The sequence below is a fragment of the Agelaius phoeniceus genome, chromosome 10, assembly GCF_051311805.1.
Source record: "Agelaius phoeniceus isolate bAgePho1 chromosome 10, bAgePho1.hap1, whole genome shotgun sequence".
Classification (NCBI taxonomy): Eukaryota; Metazoa; Chordata; class Aves; order Passeriformes; family Icteridae; genus Agelaius; species Agelaius phoeniceus.
Window position 1 is genome coordinate 6,672,501 of NC_135274.1, and position 16,768 is coordinate 6,689,268.

The window sequence follows — 16,768 nt, forward strand, 5'->3', positions numbered from 1 at the left end:
TGTGAAGTGGAAGAAAGTTCACAGAATCCCAGAATCACTGAGGCTGGAAAATGTCCAAGATCATCAAATCCAACCTGTGAGTCGTCCCCACCTTGTCACCAGCCCAGAGCACTGAGTGCAACTTCCAGGCATTCCTTGGACACCTCCAGGGATGGGGACTCCACCACACCCCTTGCAATGCCTGGCCACTCTTTCCAGGAAGAAATTCTTCCTGATGTCCAGCCTGAAGGTCCCCTGGCAAAGCCTGAGGCCATTTCCTCTCATCCTGTGCCTGTTCCCTGGGAGCAGAGCCTGACCCCCACCTTGCTGCACCCTCCTGTCAGGGACTTGTGGAGAGCACGAAAAGGTCCCCCCTGAGTCTCCTTTTCTCCAGGCTTCCTGGTTATTCAGGTTTTAGCCATTCCCAAACAACCCCAGCTTTGGACTGGGGGTCATTCAGATCCACTCAGGGTTGAATTTCCAGCTGGATTATTCCTGTGCACAAAAGGTTTGGTTGCTGCTGCAGCCCTGGGGCTGGGGAGGGTTTTTTGTGGGTGACAGGGACCAGGCAATTCCTCAGCCTCATCTCCTGCCTGCTGCTAATCACCTGCCCACGACTGTGCCTTGCTCCCATCTTTCAGCTTTTCACATGTGGAATCTTTCCTGGTGGTTGGATCACAGGAATGAAGCAAGAAAATTGGAAATGGCTCATCCTCCTATCAAGGTCAGTATTGTCTTCATTGATATATTTTCCATTTTTTTAAGGGTTAAAATAACTTAAGGCACAAATCTTCTTTTCCTTCTCTTATGAGGTTTTTCCAGATGATTCCAGGACACTTTCCCTGAAAAGTAGCCTTACTTCTTTCTGCTTGAGCTGCATCCAAATGAAAACTTTGTTCTTCCTTCTTTTGCAAGCCCATTTTTCAAACATTTAGAATGCACGTTTTCAGCCTCCTGCAGTCATCACTAAACCAAATTGTGTGTATTTTGCTCTTCATGGATCAGTCCTCAAGGAACAAATCATTTTTGTCACTCTTCTCTGAACTGCCTCCAGTTTGTCACTATCTTTGTAAAAGCAGCGTGCCCAGAGCTCTGCACACATTGTCAGCTCATGCTCACCATTCTCTTCCCCTCTGAATGAGCAAATTGATCTTTTTGTGAGTGCATGGAGATGACAAAGTGCATCAACAATCGAAAAAATTTTAAAATGGGTTTGCAAAGCTGATTTGGATGTGGGGAGGTTGCTGGCCTTCATGGCCTGTCCTTGTAGGAGCAGATAACGGCAGCTTACGAGAGCAACATCCTGCTTTGTGATGTGCCATTATCGGCTGCTATTTCCCAGGGGGTACTGATGGGATCATGATTATTATTTTTTTTTAGTGGATGATGGAACATGAAAGAGTCTTGACCCTCTTCATAGATTCAGTTTGTTGGGTGAATAATTCTTCTTGGCTCCAATTAATTTTGACACCGGAGTAAATCTGTCAACAGTGGAAACATCTGCAGGAGCTCTGATGGAGCCAGGTTTTCAAATGAAGGGGACACCTGCAAGAGGTCCCTGTTGCCTTCAGGATTCCTTTTCCTGTGTGGATCAGCCATGAAGTGGGCTGTATGTCCATAGTAATTCATGGAAATAAATCCATAATATGGAGTCAAGAAAGTGGTGCATTTAATGTCTGCTTCCCACATGGTGGAAATTACGGTTTCCTTTCAGCTCTTTGCTCTTATTTGGGCAAAATTCCTCTTCTCTTCTTCCCCACTCACTTTCCATCTCGTGGCCATTGTGGTACTAGTTAGAAGACTGTACTTTATAATCCTGGAGGTCTTTCCAACCCTAAGGATTCCATGATTCTACAGTTGTGCTGAAAGCCTCCACCCACAATGAGGAGATCTTTCATGTAGTTTGGGGACTTGGGGGCACTGCCTTGATCCCACTGGTGTCAGTGAACACCTTGGCACTAGAACATGGCTTTATGCTTCACTTTGACTCATCTGCATCCCCCAAAAGCAGAAAGTAGAGCTTTGCAATGACTTTTTTGGTTGATTACATGCCAGGTGAAGGTGGGCTTGAGTATCTCAGCTGAGACTTTGTGCTTACCATCATGGAGGCATAGACCAACAGTGGATCCACCCTAATCCCACCCTTAGGTCATATCAGAGTCTTTTACATCCCCCTGGCTTGTGTTGGCTTTGAAGACACCAGATTCCCTTTTGTTGGTGACATCCAGACATAGGACCACCAGAACTCTGTCCTTTCCATGGCACCCCATGGGTTTCTGTCCCTGAAACAGACTTGGTGTTTGTGCCCTTGTGCAGACATTGTGTTATGGCAGGGTGTCCTTTGTGCACAACCCCATCAATGGCAGCAATTTCAGAGCTCTAATCCCAATAAGTTTTTATACTCAGCACTGGCTTGATATTTCCTTTGGTCATCCTTGTAGAATTACTTTCCCCAAACTGTTGTCAACTTGGGTCATTTTGTGTTACTTGTTTGAGCTTGTCAAATTTCATTTCAGACATGGGTAGTACTTGACTCATATTTACTTCAAACTCCTCTTCCTGCAGTTCATTGCTTTCATTATTTATAGGTGTTCTTGAAAGCATATCTGCTAAGCTCCTTACTGGGCCTGTATTTCACATTTAATGAGTACTTTTGCAATTTCATTACATTTTTTTTCTGAAGTCCAGGTGGCTCATTGTACAATGGATTTTTCTCTGTGGCTCGTGGTGCTTTATGGTCTCTTTCAACCTTGATTGAATTCTCTCCATAAACATATTCATGAAAATACTCCTGACCTAAAACAATTGCCAGGATGCCAAGTGCAAGCTGAGCTTTTGGTGGGTTTTAACCCATGGCTCGCATTGCCATTCTGCCAGAGGGCCAGAGCCAAAGATATCTTGCATCACTTTGGGTCTTATACTCCCAGGTAACCTCAGATGTTCCAGTGTTGATGCTGCTGTGAGAGCTCTGCTTTACACCAAACCTTATTCTATTTGCAATTATCTTGGAGTTGTTCTGCACCATCTGTGAGATCCAAGCAGCCAAGAAAAGGGACCTGGGGGTGCTGGTGACAGCAGCCAGACAGGAGCCCAGGTGTGCTCAGGTGGGCAAGAGGCCAATGGCCCCTGGGCTGTCCCAGCCATGGTGGGTCCAGCAGGCCCAGGGCAGTGGCTGCCCCTCTGTGCTGGGACCTGTGAGGCACCTCCAGCCCTGGGGACAGTTCTGGGCCCAGCAATTCAGCAAGGACATGGAGGGGCTGGAGCATGTCCAGGGAAGGGAACAGAGCACCAGGAGAGGCTGAGAGAGCTGGAAAGGGGCTCAGCCTGGAGAAAAGGAGGCTCAGGGAGGACCTTGTGGCTCTGCACAACTCCTGACAGGAGGGGACAGCTGGGGGGAGTCAGGCTCTGCTCCCAGGGAACAGGGACAGGAGGAGAGAGAACAGCCTCAGGTTGTGCCAGGGGAGGTTCAGGCTGGACATCAGGAAGAATTTCTTCATGGAAAGGGTTGTGGCACATCTTGCACAAATAAGTCATGGTCAGGGAGTATCCCTCTGCCATTGCAATATTATTAGCAGGAAAAACAGTGCCTGTGCTCTCATGCATTCCCAAAAACCTTCCTGGCCAGAGGTTACATAATCCACCTGCCCTCACTTGGCTAACTGCAAAGCTCTGCTAAAGAACATAAACATTTCTGTGTTCTCAGTGCCCGTGGTTATCCTAAACATAAGGTTTAGGATATGCTGCTGCTTCAGTCTCATGGTAATCCTCTGAGATCTGGGCACGATATGTTAGTGCTGAGATTACCCTACAGAGATGTTTGCTTGCATCTCCTAAAAGAATTTCTGAGCAGAAGCAGGAATCTTTTCCATCAGCCTTACCCAGCTTCCTAATACAAAAATCCTCTGGAGTTTGGAAGTCTAGACTTGCACACATCAGACATGCCTGCAGGCTTCCTTCAGATGTTTAGTTGTGGTTTTTTTATTTGTTGAAATCCTTATTTTGCTTGTTTTAATGAAAGTGACTATTTTCTGTCGGATATGCTGATTGGTTTCTGTACGCGCTCCGCGTGTCCTGTTTTGTCACCCACTCAGGTTCAGCTGTTTTGCCTTTTGCTGTCTGTGTGACTTCATGGGGGTGATTTGGAGAAAAGGAGGCTCAGGGGGAACCTTCTCACACTCTCCACAAGTCCCTGACAGGAGGGTGCAGCAAGGTGGGGGTCAGGCTCTGCTCCCAGGGAACAGGCACAGGATGAGAGGAAATGGCCTCAGGCTTTGCCAGGGGACCTTCAGGCTGGACATCAGGAAGAATTTCTTCCTGGAAAGAGTGGCCAGGCATTGGAAGGGGGGTGGTGGAGTCCCCATCCCTGGAGATGTCCAAGGAATGCCTGGACATGGCACTCAGTGCTCTGGGCTGGTGACAAGGTGGGGATCAGTCACAGGTTGGATTTGACGGTCTTGGAGGGCTTTTCCAAACTGTGATCCTGTGTTGTGGTGCATAATTCCTATGGAACTACAGCTGGAGTTGTCAATGTTATGGCTGAGGGCATGACTTGGGTCCCTCTTTGTCACCAAATGCATTGAGACCCTCTGCTACAGCGTTGCATATTTGTCAGTCTGCCTTGGTTGCTCCACCATGGTGGCCTCTATGTGTCCATCAATCCATTTCTCCTCAAATCAGTCCCAGTCTGCAGCATTTTTGTTGGCCTGTGGAGCCACGTGTTTCAGGCTCCCAGCAAAATGCACAGGGATTCAGAAAGACTGGTTTTGTACCTGAATTAACTTTGAGGTGAGGATGTGTCCCAAAGGGAGGATCTCTGGGAAGTCACCCATGCCAGAGCTGTAGAGGTGACACAGTGGCTCTTGCCCAACCTCCACCTTGAACTTCCATGGCTGCTCCTGAGGAGGGACAGGAGAAAGGAAGGGTCTGCAGGGCTGGAGCAGCTGGATCTGTGATTTGACCTTGCAGAGGGCAGGAGGAGTTTGCCTGAGTTCTCAGAGTAGTCTGGACCCTGGTCTGACACCAGAACACGCCTGGAGCCTCTGGAGCTGGATAAATTCTCCCATTTTTGGGCAGCTCTTCACACAACATGGATTTGTTTGTCCGTTGCTTCCCTTCCCTATGACCACATGTGCGAGGACGACTTTTCCAGGTCTCCCTCCCTCAAAATCTGTGTCACCCTCCCATGCCAACCCCTCCCAAGGAGAAAAGCAGAGCCACCAAAACAAAGGTAAACCAGTTTGATGAACATTTCTCCAGCAGGCAGCCTCCTCCCCAAAAAATAAGGGTGCACCAAATAATGGAGCAAACAAATACTTAAAAAAAAAGTCCCTATGTGTATCCTGAGCATTTAAAATGGCTGGGAAATTCTTGCTTTTTGGGAGTGACCAGTTCATTGCTTTGCTAAGTATCTTTCTAAGCCACCTCTTGTCAGAAGAAGAGAATAAATGAAAAGAGAGAAAGAGAGAGAGAGAGAAAAAGACCTTTGCATAGCTTGAGCCTTTGTGCCGTGCATTCAGACTGATTTGTACCCTTTGTAGTCTTAATTATTTGTGAGAGCAGGATAACAGGAGTACCAAGCTCACCCATTATTTCCTGCATAAAAAAAGGCACACAGAAGCCGCTGATCGGTTTTGAATTAGCAAACATGATACTAAAAAAAAAAAAAAATACGCGGGGGGGGGGGGGGGGGTGGGGTGGAGGAGAGAGAGAGTGCATAAAAAAAATTCATTAATATCATCAGGGATTAGGAGGCTGATTAAAGTGTAGCTGTTAGCGTATGCAAATGAGCGATAGGCATTTATCAGAGCCTGTGCAAGCTGTCTCAGAGCTGTAAAGCCCACGTATGTTTTTCAGCTGATTAAAACAGTTTTAAGTTCTGGAGGATTTTTTTTCTTTTTTTTTTTTTTTTTGGAGAGAATAAAAAAAAAAATTAAAAAAAGCCACCATCATCTATCCTTTTCCTTTTGGCTAAATTCCTCTAAGTGCACTCCAACCATTTCCACTTGAATGCACTCACTCTCTCTCTCTTTCTCTTTCGGGTAATGAGAGTTTGGGAAGGAAATGAATGCAAACGAAGCACAAGGCTTGCAACAGCCTCCTTGGCTTCCAAGGAACTTCCAGAATGAGGCCGTTGGAGGCTGCACCCCAGGAACATCTCTGGAATATGGACATGGCACAGCCTGGCCAGGCTCAGCCCCTGGGGGGCAGAAATGGGCTGGTGGCTCTTCCTCCTCAGCTTCATGGTGCTTGGGGGTCTCTTTTGGAGCCCTGCCTCACTCAAGGATGGAACTGGGGTCTCCATCCTGGCTCCCTGTTACAAAGGATTTCTTATTTCCACCCAGGCACTAGTTCTTCCTTGTTTTGGTTGGTAATGAATGGAATAGCAATGGATAACGAGGTGTCTGTGGGGGGGATGTGGAATGGGCCCCATCACTTGCTGGACCTGCTGGAGCACAAACCCTGTTCCAAACCCTGTTCCAAACCCTGTTCCAAACCCCAGTCCAAAGCTTGGAGGAGGGACATGTAAACCACAGCAGAGGAGCAAGGTCAGGGAGAGCTGCAGCTCTTCCATGCAGGCATCTCCAGATTTCTTTTTCTGCACCCCACACCCCACTGGGTCTGCTTGGCCTGGCCAAGGTTTGTTGAAGAGACTGGGCTTGGCTTTATTCTGGAGTCCTCAAGTGAAATCCCTAGAGGGGAATTTTTCAGAAAACAGTGATGCTTTCTAGAAGGGTTGTTTAACACTGACACCCAAATCTGTGCTTTTCACTAGTTCAGTCCATTTGCATCTCCAGCACTTCCAAGGAGAAGCTATAGTAAAATACTTGGAAATGTGTCTCTGTTATCACTAATATTAGGATTTCATGCACCCATTCATCAACACTACATTAAATTTCCCTTCCTTGGGGTATTGTCCATAATCAAAGCATTCCTTTTTTTTGTTGTTATTTATCAGAGATACTTTAAAGGCTCTGAACTCTTGTTACTCCTCTACATGTGGCCCAGTTGGGAAAGGTACTTCACAGCCTTGGGACTCAACAAAAGTGGTTTTGGCAGACTGAAGTGAGGTGACTGGCTGAGGGGAATGAACTCCTGGAGGAAATTCTGGAATTGTTCTATATCCGGGAAAATCGTGGAGCAAGTGGATAAGGGTGGTTTTGTGTGCTTTATCACGTGAACCCAAAATTTATCATGTGGCTATTGATCTTATCCCATATGTGGAGTAAGCATCATGGCAAGCATTCTTTGGAAGAGCACTCTCAGCTATGAGCCTGCCAGGTTTTCCATTATAAACCAACAATGGAATTTAAAGTGTTTATAACTTCACTGTAAAATTTTGCTCTGTTGAAACTTGGCAAACGAGGGCCCTGCCCAACAGCAATTTTTTTTTGTTGGTGTTACGTATTTGGAAGTAAATCAGCTTGGCCGTTTATGTTTTAAAAGATTATTTCTTTTGAGCCCCAGTCTCTCATTTCTCAGGTTGGCAAAGGCTCCCGGCGCTGCAGGGAAAATGCATCCAGCGTAGAGGACGGGCTTTGTGCCTGTCATTGAACAGAGACCCCTTCCAATAATTGGGGAAGCACTCTGGCAGGCCCTGGACTGCATCCCATCCCATTCCCCCCCTGCAGAAGCGTGGATATTCACTGCTATTTCATACCATTCATTACCAGCCCTTCCAAGGCCAGGCAGAAATATTGTGTCTGGGTGGAAAATCGAAGAAGAGTGGAATGGAGCCAGGTCTGGAACAGCCTGTGAGTGACTCAGGAAAGCACAGTGCTGGGAACACTGGGACACTGGGAACACTGGGCTTGGGACAACTGGTGGGACATCAGTGGTGGTGGGTCCTTGTGGCAGCAGCTCAGGGACCATGGCAGAGCCCAGCAGCAGGGACACAGGGATGTTTGTATGGCAGGATGGGCACAGCTGCATCCAGCCCTGGGATCCTCAGCATGGGAAGGGCATCAGCCTGCTGAAGGGAATCCAGAGCAGACCATGGAGGTGCTCCAAGGGCTGGAGCCCCTCTGCCCTGGAGCCAGACTGGGAGACCTGGGAACATTCAGCTGGAGAAGAGAAGGTGTCTTGGTTTGGAAAGACAGGTGTCTGCTAAGGAAGGCAGGAGCCTCCCCTGAAATGGAGAATGTAAACCCTCCCCACCCCTCTGAATTGCTATAAATTTTAAATTAAGGGGCTCTCAGGAAAAAAGTATGGGAGCAATATGTACTGCATTGTTTATTTTATCTTTTTATTTTCTTCCCCATTAAACAGTTCTTTAATAGGGAAGAAAATAAAAAGATAAAATAAACAATGCAGTACACTAGAACAACACTGACAGAGTCAGAACTCAACCTGACACCCTGTGGGTCAGAGTGGTGGCAGCAGTCCCATTGGAATTGTGGCTGCAGCCCTCCTGGAATGTCAGGTGTGGTTCTGCTGGAGCAGGGATCCTGTAGAAAGGATCCTCTGAAGATCCAGTGGAAGAGGCAGCTGCTGTTCCTCTGGGAAATCCAGTGGAGAAGCTGTGATGGTGTTCCAGAACCTCCAGATTATATCCAGGCAGGAATGCTTGGCTCCTCCCTCTGGGCTCACATCTCCCAATGGGATGCTGTAGTTCTTATCAGCCATGCAGGGACATTCAATGGCTGTTATCAGCAGGTGTCCCCCCTGAGGGAGGAGTGATTGTGATCACTCAGAGAGAGATAAAGAAAGCTGCCCACTTGACAAAAGACAACTGCCAACAAAAGAAAACTCAGATGATAATAGAATACATCTTGCCTTGCAATCTAGAACAGAAGGCTCCAGGGAGACCTTAGAACCCCTTCCAATGCCTAAAGGGGCTCCAAGAATGCTGGAGAGAGACCCTTGGACAAGATATGGATTGAGAGAACAAGGGTGAATGGCTTTAACTTGAAAGAGAGTAGGTTTAAATGGGATATTTGGAAGGAATTTTTCCCTGTGAGGGTGCTGAGGCCCTGGCACAGGGTGCCCAGAGAAGCTGTGGCTGCCCCTGGATCCCTGGCAGTGTCCAAGGCCAGGCTGGACAGGGCTTGGAGCAGCCTGGGACCATGGGAGGTGTCCCTGCCCATGGCAGGGGTTCTAATCTGGTTGGGTTTTTATGGTCCCTTCCAATCCAGGCCATTCTATTGGCTCGCTGCTTCATTCACTGTTCCTTTTCCAATGACAAAAAGGAAAAACAAGTGATGACTTGTTTAAACAAATAATTGATGCCCAAGCTGCCATTTCTATGGCCAAGTGTGAGCTCCCACCTTGAAGCTGGAGAGTTGTTCTTGTTGTGCCACATCCAAAATTAAACAAGGAAACAAAAAAAGGCTTAGAGATGATACAAAGACTTCCAAGTGTGGCTGGAGTGACAATATTGTGTGTTTTTTTCCCAGGAAAGAATAACTAGAAAATTAAATGACTGCAATAAATGGTATAAAGGAGGTCAAGCAGGCAGTCAAATTTATTTTTTAGACAATTACAACAGTGTCTCATTCAAAGGGACGCTGAATAAACTTGAAAGGCGGCAGAACTGAGAACTGATAAAAAGACACTTTTGTGAGCAATTCATCCATAGCCTCAGGCATTCATTGCCCCAAGACATTGCTGCAGCCAAGTTCTCCTGTTATACTACCCAGGAAAAAAGCTGTCAGAAAAGATAGGAACCATCACATTCCAGGGCTTACAGGAGGTTGTTCCACAGCAGCCTGTCCTGGGATTTTCCTCATCTCCTCCTGGCGCTGGTGGGGATGCAATGACACTGGTCTTGGACACTGGTGGTGTTCTGAGCAGTCCAGCTGTTCGTGTCCCCCCACATCTGGAGATTTCCATGTTGCACCTGCCCCTGAGAGATGCTGCTCTGGCGGGACTGGCAGGAGAAGAAGGTTTTGTATAAATGAGAAAATTGGGAGTGCTGATTTCCCCTGAGGATGGACACACATTTCAGGAGAGAGCGCTCCCAGTGGCTGTTCCCACACTGGGAAAGGAGGAGCACTGGGAGGTGACTCGTGAAGCAGAGTTGGAGACAGGAAGATCCATGATTCTTCCATTCTCTGGAAAGTTGTGGATAGACAGGACACACCTCTCCAAATGGGTGCCACAGCCAAACAGAGGACTTGGGCTCTTTTAGCTTTTCTTTCAAATTAAAGCAGGTGAGGCCTCAGCTCAGTGACAAATAATGGAGGATCCCACAGAGGGGCTCATGCAATGTCCTGCTCTGTGTAGCCAACTTAAATCCATGAGGAATGGTCTCCAGTCTGAAGTGGAGGAATTTCTGCATTGGGAATGAGCTGCAAAGAGGATGAACTCACCAGCTGAAAACACCTTGCTGTTCCCAACCCAGGCATCCCAAGTGCTGAGAAGCAGGAAAAATACCATGGAAATAGGGTGTCACCAGGGTCATTGGGTCATTTAGGTTGGGAAAGCTTCCTAAGGTCATGGAGTCCCTCCAGCACTGCCAAGGCCACTGCTAATCATGTCCCTAAATGCCACCATCTAGGGGTTTTTGAATCCTGTGTCCTTCTCTCCAGCCTTGAGTAAACAAACACCCCGATAATGGCATTTAATGATTCCTTGGCTTTTACCTTAATTTTTCACATTCAATTTTTGGGTGTCTACCTACATGGAGTCTTCATGTGAGAAATCATCTGTAAATAGATTTATAATTCTCTGCAATGGGTTGCCTCCCCCAGGCTATATCTATGAAATTTCTGTGGTTTAACTTGAGACAAAAAGTTATAAAGCTGCTTCTTTCTTAAATAACATAAATCAGTCCATTCTGAAATGTGTCATTCCATGGAGCCTTTCAACAGGGATGTCATGGTCCAGCCAGGTGAAGATTTTATTGTCTATTTGCTGAGGTAGATTCCTGAATTTCAGAGGAGCTTTGGGGCAAATTTTCTCCTGCTGCTCTCCTTGACAAGGCAGTTTGGAGACGAGCAGCTGCCGAGACAGAGGAGCTGTATAAGAAGAAATACAGCCCGACTCCTAAGCATTTTTGGACCTCTCCAAAGGCTGGCTGCAGTCTCGTGGAGCTGGCAGATGAAATTGGAGTCCAAGATGTATTGCAGTAATTCTGCCAAGGAAGTGCTAACAACAGGAAACACAATGCAAATATAATCGAGGTCATCAGCCCCTTTTCCTTGCATAAGTACTTAAATATGTGCTGGTATTGCAGTTACTTAACAGTAATTGCTCAGGGCTTCACGGTCGCTGAGCTTGTATTCTTCCCTCAGGTGATGTATTGGTTTCTGACCCTCCTTGGGCACGCCCTGTAAATATTTACACACCTCCAGTCAACGGCTTTGTGTGTTTATTCAAAGAGGGGACAATTAACACGAAGAGGGAAGGAGTTTTCCAGGCTCCTTACAGACCTGGTGTAACTGGTGTAGGGGACAAAGATGGATGTGAGAAGTACATCCAAAATGTGTCGCTTTTGGAGGGGTCCAGAGTGACTTTTTTCTCTGCTTCAGGTGGGGAAAATCTTCTTTGTGCAACTGCTGGAAGTGATGCTTGAATTATCACCATTAAAAAAAACTCAGACTTGTCACAGACATCTATTATGAAAATCCTTTCCTCGGGATTTTTCCTCCTGAGAAGCTGAGAGGCCTCAGGAGCAAAATGTAACCAATGGTTATCTGCTGCTGTGGAATGCAACAGGTGCATCTGGGATTGGGCTCATGGGGTTGTTTCTAATTAATGGCCAATCACAGTCAGCTGGCTTGGACAGAGAGTCCGAGCCACAAGCCTTTGTTATCATTCCTTCTTTTTCTATTCTTAGCCAGCCTTCTGATGAAATCCTTTCTTCTATTCTTTTAGTATAGTTTTAATATAATGCATATCATAAAATAATAAATCAAACCTTCTGAAACATGGAGTCAGATCCTCATCTCTTCCCTCATCCTCAGACCCCTGTGAACACGGTCACACAGACTTCTCACAGATGCCACTAAACTTCCTTCCACACCACTGCCAAAGGGTCTCCTTGGTCCCTCCAACCCCTCTGAGCTCTTTCCAGCTGGCCAGGGAATGTCCATGTGTGGCACTGACAGAGTTAACCAGGATGAGGAGATCATTTTCACAGCTGACTGCTCTGCTATGGGACAACGGAGATGCTAAAGAATATTTACTAAAAGGCAGAACATTTGTGAAAAAGAAAATATATATCCAAGCACACATAAACACCACAGAATATCATGCTTTCATTTTGCAGCTTTCTTGATAACTTCTGGCACAGCTCTCTGGCAGGGAGAGCGTGGGTTAGTGAACAAGCCATCCGTGCCTCCTTTCCCATCCTTGATGTGCCAAAGAATTGGACACAGCCCCAGCTGAAGCTTAAGTCGTGGTTTAATGTGCACTTCCAACTGCAGTATTCATGTTTTGCCATCCAGACCAGGATAGAGGGTCCAGGTAGTGGAGGACAAGGTGGAGGGAGCCTCCTTGGAGGGGATTGTACCACTGCAAACCATGTTGTGCACCTTCCACCTCCCTTGCATGTGCCTTGCTGGGGAGAGTTGCTCACCAGAGAAGAAAATGATGCCTGTGACAGGTAAGACACTCACTTTTCCAGCTCAGAGTGATGCACCTCAGCCAAAATGTTCTGAATGCTGCTAAATCCTTGTACTTACTCAATTTCCTTTGCCTTTTCAAACTGGAACTTTGTTGAGAGACATCCATGTCTCCTTCCCACAATTTCCTGAGTGGATTCTGGCTTATGTGCCCTGGTGCAGGTGAGAAAATCCTATGGCCTGGGTCTGGGGCTGAATCACAGTGCACAAAGAGAGCACCCAGTTCTGGAATCTGCCTCCAGCACACCCATTCCTTGCCATTTCCACCTTTTTCTGGCACTATTTTGCTGTGCAGGGTGAGGTTGCAGGTGACAGCTTGTCACTGTGGTAGATCCCAGGGAGGGGGGCACTGGGTGCCTGAAAGATTTCCCTGGTCCCAGACACACTGCAGAAGGGCATCCCCAGGCTCCATGGTGGTCTGGGAGGAGGGGGGGTTGGATGGGATGTCCTCTGTGTCCAATGTCCCAGGGAGATCATCTGGGCTGTGGCTGCTGGGTCCCTGGTGTGACAGATCCTGTTTCTCCAACCTGTTAGAGCTCAGTTTGCCATGTTTGGAGATGTGTTTTCACATTTTGGGTAACAAAAGTATAAAATGACCCTTCCATGAAGTATTTCTGATCCTGCCTTCAGCAGTCTCTCAGCACTGTGGCTGCCTGAAGAGATTCTTTCATAAATGGGATCATGTTCAGAAGTGTTTGCAGGATCTGTTCCCATTGATGCTTTGGTGGTAGAGCTGGGCGGTTGCAGGGGTGGCTTAATGAAGCTTTTCTACTTTTTTGTGTTAGACTTTTGTAATATCCTATCCTATCCTATCCTATCCTATCCCATCCTATCCTATCCCAATAGTATCATATCAATCATATAATATTATATAATATCATATCACATATCATAACAATCATATCATACTATGATTTATGTTGGAAGGGACCTTAAAGCTCATCTTGTTCCACCCTGTGCCATGGACAGGGACACTTTCCACTATCCCAGGTTGCTCCAAGCCCTGTCCAACCTGGCCTGGAACACTTCCAGGGATCCAGGGGCAGCCACAGCTGCTCTGGGCAGCCTGTGCCAGGGCTTCACCACCCTCACAGGGAGGAATTCCTTCCCAAAATCCCATCTAGCCCTGTCCTCTGGCAGTGTGCAGCCATTCCCCCTTGTCCTGTCTCTCCAATAGGGAGTCCCTAGTCCATCCAAAGTCCCTCTCCAGCTTTCCTGGAGCCCCTTTAGGCACTGGAAGTTCTCCCTGGAGCCTTCTCCAGTGAACACTCCCAGCTCTCCCAGCCTGTTTCCAGAGCAGAGGGGCTGCAGTCCCTGGAGCACCTCTGTGTCCTGCTCTGGAACGCTCCAACAGCTCCATGTGCTTATCAATCCCATCACAGCAGAGGAAGCTGGATGTGCATTGTCATGCTTGTGGGAGTCAACACAGCCCAGAAAAGCCTGGGAGAAGGACCCAGCCTTCCCTCCATTCCCAGGCAGCACAGTCCCAAGGACGTGGGATTTATCAAATCACTAGGTCAGGCTGATGAAGACTACTGCATTTTTAAAGGTTTTGTTTATGTATACATTGTAGCTGTGTGGTCTAGGAAAACATTTTTTAAATTAAAAAAAGAGTACATGAAAATACACAACTTGCAGAGCTTTTGTAGATGACATAGAGCAATACATTTTGTTAAGTTGGGCAGTACACAGATTGCAGCTTGAATGCCTGATATCTGTGAGTTAAAACAGAAGGCAGTCAGGAAATGGAGCACTCAAACCACAAGCCTTCAAATCCCAAGCTGTGGAATTCCTGACAGGAGAGGGGAATGGCAGCTCGGGAGCCTTTAGCACCTCTCCCAGCAGATGATCCTTTCTGCAGTGGAATGCCTCTCTCACTAATGGATGTTACAAGTAGTTTAGCTCTAGTTTTGCTGTACGGCCTTTTGCAAATTCAATTACTGAGCCTCTTGTCTTGCCACAGTCGGAATTGTTCTCAGCCTAATATCGTGTTCGTCAGGCTTTTGTTTTGTTGTCCTTGCAGCCCCAGATGTCCTTGTTGTGAGCCTGAGCATCTCCTCCTCCTCACAGCCCTGCTACCTTCGCGTGCAACATTTCTGCTGCTCTAAAGATACCAAAAGGTTTTAATTACGATTAAGCCAAGTCATTTCTACACTTTCGAGCTGTAAATAAACAGCCTGTTTTGGATAATGGAGGTAATGGTTTGCATTTCAACTCTACTTCTAACCTCTGATTTCTGCTTGTAATATTTTATGTGGTTAAATCAATTTTTTCTGCCATTGAATGTAGCTTTTCTTTCCTTTTTTTTTTTCTTCCCTTTTTAAACCCAGTTGTAAAGCGTGTGTTTCATCACATCCTTGTTACCCTAGGACATGCCTGCTGCAGTTAAACTCGCCTGTAGTCATGCTCCTTTTCAGAGGGGTCTGGAATGGAGAGGAGGAATTTTTGTTGTTTCCTCCTATTGCTGAAAAAGGAAGCAAATGCTTTAGCTTATTAAAAATCAGGTAAAAATGCAGGCTTTGGGACGTGGATGTGTTTTCTGAATTCACAGTGAGGTTTATTGTACAGGGTGCTGGGCTTGGCACAGACCTGCTTTGGGGTCACAACCCTTCTGCACGGCCTTAGCCAACCTCTGGTTGAAATCAAACTGTGGCTGCATGACTGTTAAACACACTCTTCAATTTCCAGAGCTGCTCTAAACATGCTTTACGAGGGCAAAGCGACTTTTCCAGGCAGGGAATTAATGGTGATTATTTCAGGGGACAGGAAATATAATATGTATCATCAGTGCAAACTGACTTAAGCCAGCCAAGGAGTTATCGCTGGAGTATTTTCATCTAGGTCACTTAAAGCCTTCATTAATTAAATACTGCTGTGTGATTTCTTTCCAAAGTTTAATCTACAATCTGGATTTTTGATTAAAATATGTGCAGTTTCAGCCAGCTCCTCACAGTGACCACACTGTGGTTTCACAGAGTCCTCAGATGTCACTGCTGTTGCCTTGGAATCCTCTTCCTTGTGTGCTGCTGAAATTGCCCTTTGGATCCTGCCTCAGTCCCTTCCCCAGCACTCTGCACCAAATGTAAACCCTCTGGTTTTGCTGGTCCTCTCTGCTGCCACCCCTCCTGACTGGTGTTGTTTTGTGCATAAGAAAAGTCACATTTCGAGCCAGGGAAGAGGAGGCAGAAGGGGATGCCCTTCACCCAGTTTGGTGGTGGCATAGGAATTGCAGCCCAGAATTGCATTGTAAAATTTCAATATATCTGTGTTGCTGGCAGGTCTCAGAGTCCCAGGATGGTTTGGGTTGGAGGGATCTTAAATCCCACCCAGTTCCTGCCCCTGCCATGGGCAGGGACAACTTCCACTATCCCAGCTTGCTCCAAATCCTATCCAACCTGGCCTTGGACACTTCCAGGGATGGGGCATCTCCTGTTCCTCAGACTTGTGTCTCTGCAGCACCTTTAACTCTGTAATGTTGGACCATCTTCTGGTAATTTCTGGTAACATTTAATTACTCCTGGGTCGGGTGGTAGCTGACTGAAGCCTTTTTCCTCCCAGGCTGTCAGCTGCTCCACATGAAATGCAGCATTTGCTGCACCATGAAATGCAGCTCCTTGGCCCCTGGGTGCTTCCCAAACACCCTGGTCGTCAGGGGCCCTTTTCCTTTTCCAGAAATGGCTTCTGCAGAGCTTTGCTTGCAGAGTGTTGGTGTTACCTTCCAGCTGCCTGGACTGTCCTCCTGAGCAGGAAGGAATATGAGGAGCAAAGAGGAGCAGGGAATGAGACACAGAGAATTCCTAAACATGTTTTTGCAATTAAAACAGCAAATCCAGAGCCTGTATGAGCATAAAGTATTGTGTGTGTGCATCACTTTAAAGACCTGCCTAACCCCCTTCCCCAGACCACAACCATTAACTCTTTTTTTTAAAGCCAATAATCAATGTGGGTCTAATTTGTTACATTGACATTTTTGCTGGTTTCATCTGAAAGAATTAATTAACATCAAAATGTTTCCTTTCCAGGTGTAAGAGTGGGGTGTCTCAGCAGTCAGATAAGTTTTGACCTTTGTTGAGGGAACATTTAAATGAGGTCAAGCCTTGGAACTCGTTGATTGAAGATCTGGTCTCTGCTCTGACAGATCTGGAAATACATTACCTGGGCCTTCCAGGCAGTGGTCCAGTGGTCTTGGCAGGGCAACTGAGAAGTGGAGAATGTGAAAATAGAGC

General features: G+C 46.8%; 1 long non-coding RNA gene across 2 annotated transcripts in view; it reads left to right on the top strand.

The window, feature by feature from the left end:
- Positions 1-14,726, top strand: part of LOC143694901 (uncharacterized) — a 16,570-nt gene extending 1,844 nt beyond the window's left edge. Inside the window, exons 2-3 of one of the 2 annotated variants that reach the window (XR_013183707.1) lie at positions 621-703; positions 14,566-14,726. This is a non-coding gene — a long non-coding RNA (uncharacterized LOC143694901). Of the gene's footprint in view, positions 1-620; positions 704-1,359; positions 1,494-14,565 lie in introns of those variants that run through there. The other variant, XR_013183706.1, reaches the window with a different exon arrangement.
- The last annotated feature ends 2,042 nt before the right edge of the window (positions 14,727-16,768 follow it).